The sequence below is a fragment of the Micropterus salmoides genome, unplaced genomic scaffold (assembly GCF_014851395.1).
Source record: "Micropterus salmoides isolate LMB-PRFRI ecotype aquatic unplaced genomic scaffold, ASM1485139v1 Ms_hic_scaffold_9, whole genome shotgun sequence".
Classification (NCBI taxonomy): domain Eukaryota; kingdom Metazoa; phylum Chordata; class Actinopteri; order Centrarchiformes; family Centrarchidae; genus Micropterus; species Micropterus salmoides.
This window is the reverse complement of record NW_024044681.1, coordinates 16,659,729-16,669,191: the sequence shown is the minus strand read 5'-3', so window position 1 is coordinate 16,669,191 and position 9,463 is coordinate 16,659,729. Positions and strand designations below refer to the sequence as shown.

At 40.9% G+C, this 9,463-nt stretch overlaps 1 long non-coding RNA gene across 1 annotated transcript; it reads left to right on the top strand.

The window, feature by feature from the left end:
• Positions 1-5,414: 5,414 nt before the first annotated feature.
• Positions 5,415-5,761, top strand: LOC119896002. Its single transcript, XR_005443147.1, has 2 exons — positions 5,415-5,512; positions 5,616-5,761. It is a non-coding gene; the product is annotated as an uncharacterized LOC119896002 (long non-coding RNA).
• The last annotated feature ends 3,702 nt before the right edge of the window (positions 5,762-9,463 follow it).

Sequence of the window (9,463 nt, the reverse complement as noted above, 5' to 3'; positions counted from 1 at the left end):
AACCAATGATTCTAAAACTTTAGCTAAAACTGGCAACTTGGAAATCGGTCTATAATTATCCAAAAGCGAGGGATCACCTCCCTTTAAAAGACGGAGTACATAGGCCAATTTCCAAATTATTGGAATCTCATTGTTGACCAGGGTGAGGTTATAAATGATTGAAATTGGTTTAGCAATAAAATCAGCAGCTATTCTCAAAAAATAAGGCTCTAGATCAGAGGTCACTAATAGGCTGACCTACAGCGGATTTATTATTGTGACTTACTACCTCGTGACGGAGCATTTCTATTTGAACCCGCGCAGCTTTTCTAGCATTTACTGTACTGGTTTAGCGGCCCAGGAAACTCACAGACCAATCGCATGTGCTCTAATCATCTCATGTGATACTGCTCAGCCAATCAAATCTGTACAGTCGAGTCCACGTCCGTGAGTGAGATACACTGGAGACGTTTTGGAAACGCACACGGACAGAGGAGGCGGAAGAGAAAATAGATTTCACATGGCTTTTAATCAAGAATGTACAGATTCCCACGGGCAGTTTAAAAACAGAATATCTCATAGATCTCCAATCGTAGCTGGCAGGACAAGAGAAAGTAGGGAAGTGGCTATGTAAAAGGGAATGAAAGAGAGAAGGAAGCATTACAGCTGTTCATTTGCTAAGATGTGTCAAGTTTTAATTATAAAATTGGTTAAGACTGCACTTCATCACTTCAGCTACACTTTTTATTTACTTTTTTCTAAAAATCTGGCACTTTACATAGTTTAGAATTAATTATTTCATATTTATTATCCCTCCAGTTTTATTTGAAAACTGAATATTGTTGAAATATTGTCAGTTGTTGACTAAAAACATATATGTTGATACAACTATACGCTATGGCCCTGAATGATAACCTCTTTGAATTCTAATTGAATACCCCTGCTCTAGATTATCAGGACCAGGAGATTTACTTGGGTCCAAGGCAATGAGAGCTGTTTGCACATCTGCGACAGAGAAAGGCGTTAGGCAAAAGGCCTCTTTACTCACCACAGATTTCGGGAGCGGTCCTGAAGAATGTAAGCAGTCACGGTTGCATTGCTTGGAAGGAGCTGACGCTCAAACAAGGAACCAGCTTCCACAAAGTGCTTATTAAAACAAACTTTTCTGATATGACGACTTTGTCATTGATAATACATGGAGGTAATTCATTATGAGAATTTAAAGTGACAACCGATTTCAGTGCTTTCCAGAAGTTTTCTGTGGTAGCTGCTAGATAAAAAACTGATTTTTAATAAAAAAACGTGCAGCGATTGCGCAGCCAGATTGCCTGGCTTTAGCCCAGACTTGGTTTCTCTGCTGAAGAAGATTAGCTAACTCTGGGGGTTACCATGCGTTATCACGTCCCTTTACCCTTAACCTTTGGAAGGGAGCATGCTTGTCAACAATTCCAATAAAACCATCATAAAAATATTTCCAAGCTAGCTCCACGTTGTCAATAAGTGCAATTCTGTCCCAGTCAAAGTAAGACAAATCATGCAAAAATGCTTGCTCACAGAAGTGCTTCAAATTTCGTTTAAAGATAATTCTAGGTTTAATCTTAGGGAGTTTTGTATTTCTTACTGCTGCAATGACACCGTGATCACTTAAATCATTAGCAAACACACCTACATCTGAATATTTATGAGGTTTGTTTGTTAAAAACAGGTCAATAAGAGTAGATTTGTTAGGATTTTTGGTATTATGTCTAGTGGGACTATTTATTATCTGAGTAAGACCATTACAGTGATTTTTAAAATCATCTGACACAGAGGATAACCAGTCCCAATTTAAATCTCAGCAGAAGGGGGTCTGTAACAGCCAGTGATATTAATATGCTGACCTTTGGCTATTTCAAGGTTAATGCTAAGATCTCAAATTGTTTAACAGTAGATTGAGAAAATAAGATCCTGGTGTTAAATTTAGTCTTAACATAAATTGCAACACCACCCCCCTTCTTTAGACGATCACAACGGAAAACTCTATCACAATGTTCTTATCTAAGGTAGATTTTTTAAGCCAGGTTTCAGAAATTACTAGGACATCTGCATCTGTTTGAATAGCCCATGTTCTCACCAAGTCTATTTTTGGTAATAAACTACAAACATTTAAGTGAATAAAACTTTTTAAAAAAATCTTCAGGAGTACTAATGGTGCTTTCAGACCAAAAGCAAAGCGAGCGTTCGGCGCGGTGAGTTTACATACAAAGTCAATGCAAAGACGCGTAGAGCCACGATTTCCTGTCGGGCTGCGCATAGCGATGCAAAGGGGGCGGGGCATGGATTCATGTGTTTAACAAATCTGCATCATGTTGTAGTTATTTTGGCATCAGTTTATCCGTGTATTGCTATTTAATCACAGCAAAATGTTTACTTTGGGTTCATACAATTGTAGTAAAGGCGAGTTGTGTTTATTCACGTTATCGCATTAAAATCGCCTTCTCGCGTTGTGTGTGAACACTTGCAGCGAATGTACTCACGCGAGGAAAGCGTCGTGAGGCGAAAATTCGCGGTTGGTCTGAATGCTGCATAAGACTGTTAATGTTAGGGCCAGGATAAGGATGTAAATTTCCTGAGATTAAAGGCAGGGTAGGCAACTTTTTGTCATATTTGTTGAAACTGTCTATATACACCAATACATATTAAAAAGTTAGGTGCACTGAAAAAGAGAGTATAAAAATCGGCTGTCTGTAGTCCTCTCAGCGCTGCAGTAAACACAGCCACTCGTTCCACTCTGTAGCAGATCTAGGCTACGTAAAATTTGAATACAGTTATGAAAATTAATATTTCCGGGAATATTAATTTATGCCTCGAAATTAGGAGCACCACCTAAAGATTTGCTTGTCCGCCCAAGGCTTTCGGTCCTTGAGTATAGCCTGAGAATTACACGAATTTCTGGTAATTCTTTAGTTGTTACTGGTTCAGTTATTCTGAAATCGTAAACTCTAGTCAGTCAATCTCAAATCTGAGGGGGAGTTCTATGTATAGGGACTCTAGATTCTTAATAACACACACACACAACATCACTGTGCTCAAGGTGAATTTATTAACTAACAAAAGAGAGTACAATAGTGGGTAAATGTGGTAATATTACAGGGACAACAGTCAATATGACAACCAGGAGGTAATGAACAGGGTAGCCTATGTAAGGTTCGATTGAATTTCAGTTTATATTGTAGAGGGAGAGAATTCTACGAGTATGAGGGAACGACTGACGAAATTAGGTTGCAGATTTAGTTTGACTAATCTAGGGGTTTATTAACTGTAGATGGAGCCAACTAGAGAACAAACAACGAGTCACAGAGTGTGGTTTGTTTTGTCCTACCGTTGCCGCAGGTCCCGTAGCAAGGCTCGACTGCCGGTTGGCTCGTGGAGTTGGTTCTGGCCCGACCCCAGTGGCGTTTCCGAGTTGAGTTCGAAACCGGTGGATTTGTTCCGGAGTCCTTTGTGGGAAGCGATTGGAGCAACGGGCCGTCAGCCCAGGCTTTTACTCTGATCTCAGTTCGTTTGGCGTCGCTATAGCGGAGCCCACTCAGGGTTCTGTCGTCAGAGCCGTGGTTTCATTCATTCAAGGCCATAAATGAAGGCTTCTGAGTTTCTGGTCCAAAGTTGCTCAAAACGATCGGATGAGGTTGCAACAACAAAATCAAATAAACTCACACATTCGCCGTAGGTTCGTGAGGCCTCGGGAATATCGGCTATTTAATGTTGCTGAGATTAAACAGGTCTGGGAAAGGTTTCACCCAGGCAGCTCCAAACAAAAATCAAATCTCCCGCTAAGAAAATTGGAATTCAGGGTCGTAGCTTTCTCAGCTCGTCTGAAGGAAATATAAGTACGAAACAAAAAGAATCAGAATTTCAAAAGTAAAGGGAGTTAAGAGAGCGTATACGTTTAGTTTCAAGAGAGTTTTTAGAAGAGAAGAACAAGCTTTTTTTTTTGAAGAGAAGAGAAGACAAAAGACAGCAAGGCCTTTTATTGACTTCACTAGGTAGTGGTGACGTCAATTTTGGAGTGGATTTCAGGGAAGTCCCTAAGGTGTTAACTTTTTGGGATAAAGAAATATACGTTGCGCGTATTTCCCTTTAATCTCTCTCTCCACAATATCGACATTTGGAAAAATACTCAGTTCTAAACATTCGGATGAAGACAATTAAAACGAGGCTAAACACTATGGAAAAAGGTTATAATGGTTATATAAAACGTAACAAAGCTTAATTCCCTGTACTCAGTATACTTGCTGGTTACTGTTTTTTTACATGTGACCTTCTTTGAAGTGCGTCTGGTTGAGTTCACAACAATTCGGACCGAATGCAGTGATTGGCTGGCTGACTCACTCTCCCTCGCTGCCATGGCTGCTAGCCCTGCTGCTACAGGAGCTGCCCCCATGCACGCACCCGGTCAGCTTGCTCAGACCTGACGAGCGAGGCAGTCAGACTGGTGGGTGATATCTGCGTGGCTTTTCAACAATAGTGACAACTGAGGAACACCAGGAATCTGGCTTTTATCATTTTGATGGTAATTTGTTACTTTCATCGCTAGCAAACGTAGCTACCTAGGCATACAGCTAACGGTAGCTACCTACTAAGCATTCAGCTAACTGTTGCTACGAGTGCAGACTGGTGTAGGAGCCAGAGTAGAAATGATGAATTATATCTAGCTGTAGGTGAGCTGGAAAACAGCAGCGCGAGCTGTGTTTTCTGACACTAACATTAGTTAAGACAATGTAAGTGTAGACTGCGCCGGTTTAGTTATTCACCATATAGGTTTATTGTTATGCTATGTTTACACCTAACTTTACGTTATCTTTAACTTGTATCTATTCTGTTTGTGTGATTAACTTGTGTCTGCAGTTGATGTTTGACTGTATGTTACTTATACAAATGTAGCTGTGTGTTTGTAGTTATGAGAAAGACATTTCAATGTTAGTATACATAAACAATGATAGCTAAAGGTCCCCAAGTATCTGTGTTTCTGGTGTATGAGCTACCTATAATATAGTTTGACATTGTTCATAGCTAAACCTACTGGGTGAAAACCTTTTACTGTAATTGGTGCTGTTATGCCATTAATTATTTTACCAGAAGTAAAAATCCTGAATGTTTTATTTCTACTGTGCCCTCACGTCACCTGGCAAGTTCGAGTCTTTTGACAGACTCGTTCATTCTAATCTCGTTCATTAAAATGAACTAATCTGTTCTTGAGTAATTTCATTAATTTCGTTCATTTGAACTAGGCTGGTTATTGCGGCGCTGCAGCCCTCTAGTGGGCGATTAAAAAACAGCGCCTGTCACAGTTGGTCCTGTGACAGTTGGAGGTTGCTTCCTTTGTTTTCTTTTCCTGTGGTGGTCTGTGGGCGTGTGTGGGTGTGTCTTTGCCTTGGCAGGGAGCTGGTCGCCCGGCAAGGCTTCACACCTGTTGCCAATCCTCATCTACACCTGGTCTTAAGATGTGGGGCTCCCTGAGACTCGTCGCCAGATTATTCCTAGCCATAACTTGGTTGAGTACTTCAGGCCAGCTTGTTTCCTGAGCATTTAGTCTTTTTCCAGTGTGTCTCTGCCTGAACCCAGATTAATGTTTTTTGTTTATCTCCTTTTTCTAGTTGCCGAGTCCGGTGTCATTTGCCCTGCTTGGAGGATCTCTAGGAGAGCGGATTGCCCCTGCCCAGGACTGCCTGCCCCTGCTCACATCTCACCCACTACCATTTTGCACTAGTCCTTTGTGAATAAACTCTTTACTTTGACGGGCTTTGAGTGTTCTGTATCTGCACCCCGGTCCTCAGTCTTACTAAAACCTAACAGCGCCGTTCTCAAACACGGAGGGCACAAATTCACCTCTTGATTACTGTATATCATCATTATATAAACCCCCCTGGGCCCACAACCAAATTCAAACCATGTAAAAACCACAGAAATATGTTGTCAATATTTTAATCACCACTACTCCAGCTAAATCCTTCCATTTTCACAATCTTTCCCGAGTATACAACCAGACCAGCCATGTAAAGGCTTATGTATATAAATTACTATCATTATCTCTGAAGTGCTCATTCATACAGTAGCCTAACGTCCCTATCCATGAGTAAAATATTAATATCAGATTTGCAGTAAATATATGGAAGTAATAAGCTTATACACTATATGAATAAACACACTTTTATTAAAATTCAACCAATTTAATAATAATCTGGATCAAGCCACCAAGTTCTTAAAGAACTCCAGCACAGACAGAGGAACAAAGAAATATTAACACATTATATAAATGCAGCAGTTTGGCAGTTCTGGACACAGAATGGGCCACATCAGGTCCGGATTCTGCAGACAGAGAAACACACATGAGCACATCGCTCTCAAACACTGCAGGTTGTTCACCAGTCAGGAGCTGTGAAACAACAGCACGGCTCTGTTGATAAATAAAAAGGAAAAGTTACTTTGCGTTCTCTGGCAGACCTGGATCAGCTGTTAGCTGTTTACAGGGCTAACGCTAACATTGTTATGTGGCTGTGTTTTATTGTTTTAATGACCGGGTCTGTTTGTTTTGGAGAGGAGACTACCTTGGAGGTAATTCGGCTCCAAGTAGAACCCTGACAGGGCTCTGAAGTGGAGCGGACCCAGAACAACTCTCATCAGCTGTTAGCTGTAATGTTAAACACTAGCAGGACTAAAGTTACGGTGCGGCTGTGTAAAAACTATAACTTAGCACAACATCACTGCGCTGTAATAATGTTATGCTTTATAAAATGTCACATAATTAACGAAATAGCTATATAATGTCAGTCCAGTGACTGTTACCTGACAGCCGACCTTCCTCTCATTCTCCGGCGCTGGCAGTCACTCAGCCTGCTGATTGAACGAAAGACTGAGAAGGACCCATGTGAGCGGTGAATGAGTCGTTCATTCCTGCTCCACAGTAGCTGTCACGTGACAAATGAACGAGTCAGACCTAGAGACCCACAGTTGAGAGTCGTGAACTAATCAATTCTGTTTCCTGTGCTGCTTGCTTACCACAGGCCTGTAGACGAGCTGTCACGTGACAAATGAACGACTCAAACAGACCCACAGTTGAGAGCCGTGAACTAATCAATTCTGCTTCCTGTGCTGACGGAGCCCATGCAGCTGCCGTGTGACGAGTGAACATAAGACTCCAAGATCCTTCACGCATGCGTGAAAATGAACGAATCACTCACTGAGACAGAAGCCCATTCTGCTCCGGACAGTGTGTGTGTGCGTGTTGCCGTTGCTGGTGTATGTCAGTTTCCTTGATAGACATGCCCTAAAGGTAACGATATAGCTATGTGTGAAAAAAGACATGGTTAAACTGCAGAAATGAATTTGCTCAGCAACGTTGTGTAACTTTGACTAGCACCCAGCAGCTAGCTTACTCGGATCATAAAGCTGGCTCGCTGGGCAGTGAGGTGAGATCCACAGATACACTATTTCATTTATACATTACATTATTGCACCTAATGACTTTATTTATCATAAATGAAGTACTTTGCAAAAACAAAACAAAAATGGCGCTAATACAGCAGTTGAGCCACAATACATCACCGCAGGGAATATTACTTTACCAAGACAGCCCTACCCATCCCCAACTTCAGTGGCCATTGTTTTTCACATGAATCTGGTCTAATTTAGCAAAGCGTTACAATACTCTGTCTCGTTTTTAATGCGTCTCAGGGCATTCCTTGATAATGAATCCTCAGCATCGGACATGCACCATATGCATTTCCTATTCTCTCTCTCGCCCACACACATTAACAGTTTAAATATTTGTGTCCACTACTTGTCTAGGTCATCTAGAAGGCACAGTCCTTTCTCTCCTCCACAGTGGGCTGAGCTGAGGCAGCACTTTTCTACACTAATGGCTGATATGAGGGGGATTTTCATTTGATAAATGCTTTCCCAATGTGGGCGAAATGACCACAGATTAAAGCAGCAAACCTTGGTATATCATATAAATGTTAAAAATATTCACTATTATCTACTTGCTGTACACACACACACATTTAACATCTTTTAATTTAACAAAGGAAATTAGTGGCTAGTGAAAGCTAATGTAAAGCATCCTCTCCAGAAATATTTTGTCATTACACTCAGATGCACCAACACCAATATGAAACCACCACCCACACAAGTCCGGTTTATATTGAGGTTGCTGACTAATCTCTCTGTCCAGACCTAGTGTGCATTTTTCGTTTGTCATCTCTGTCATCTTAAATTATTGCTATGATGTCATAAACCATTTACTCACCATTAAACAATGCACGTGGGATCATGCTACATTTTTACTGGTAGACCTCACAGTGAAGGTGAGTATGTGTGACCCCCCTACTGGAGAACACAATGGGACTGAGTGGACACTTTACTCAGCCTAGTAGTTAGACTCCACAGTGAGAGTGTCATGAATATGTGGTTTTGTTAAATGAAACAGTGTGCAAAATGTACACGGTTTAGATACACCATAGCCTCCCATGATAATGATCAGAGTCTGTGATGCTGGAACAGCCTGCAGATGACGCTCATCCAAACTGCAAGTACGTGGCACATTAACAGCTTTGTCTTGTAAGTTCACTGTAACATCTGTTGTTCTTCTACCATGCAATACTGATAAATTGTCCATATGTTAAGGAAAACCTACTTTTATGCCCCAAGGATTTAGCAGGCGATAATGTTGCTACAGAGTACAGTAAGCTGTAGGATATATGTAGATGCTTCACAATAAAAGCCTTAAAAAGCCACTGGGAAGCTTTGGGAAGAATTGTTAAACAGCAACAGGAAATGTTTGCATTAACACACATTTAAATGCTGAGCCACTTTATATGTAAAGTTGAAAGTACAGTAGCAACAGTAAATGATGCTGATTATTTCCAATCACTGTTAAGCTAGAGCTACTAGCTTAACACATTTTCCTGACACAATCATGGATTCGTCATTTGGCGCTTATTAAGTTGCTCATTGAACAAATGTTTAAAATAGGAACCAATCGTCTAACAGGTGAAATTGTCAGCATCAGTTGAGAAGAATTTTCACAGGTAGACTATAATTAAGCAATAGTAATTTATTTATATCTATTTGCACGTTGCCGTTTGTTGTGCAGCCACAAAAAACTGTCCAGCATCAGGAGATTAACTTTGGTAACTTGACATGACAATATGCTTGATATTGTGTGCTGGTGGCCAGCAGTGCGTAAAAAATAATGTCTGTGAAGATTCTCAGTCATCCAGGTCATAGTTATCCAAAGAAGGTTAAAGTCAAAGGCAACTGGACTTGGTTGAAGATGCTAGAAGACTTTTAGTCCCTCATCCAAAGGACTTCTTCAGTTCTGACTGACTGGTAGTGAAACTCAGTAACCTCAGTGCCAGGATCATCGATAACGCTGGTTCCTTAGTGTTCCTGGCTGTTATAACGACAGTCGTTATGGTCGTTAGGACTATCCGAGGCCAAGACT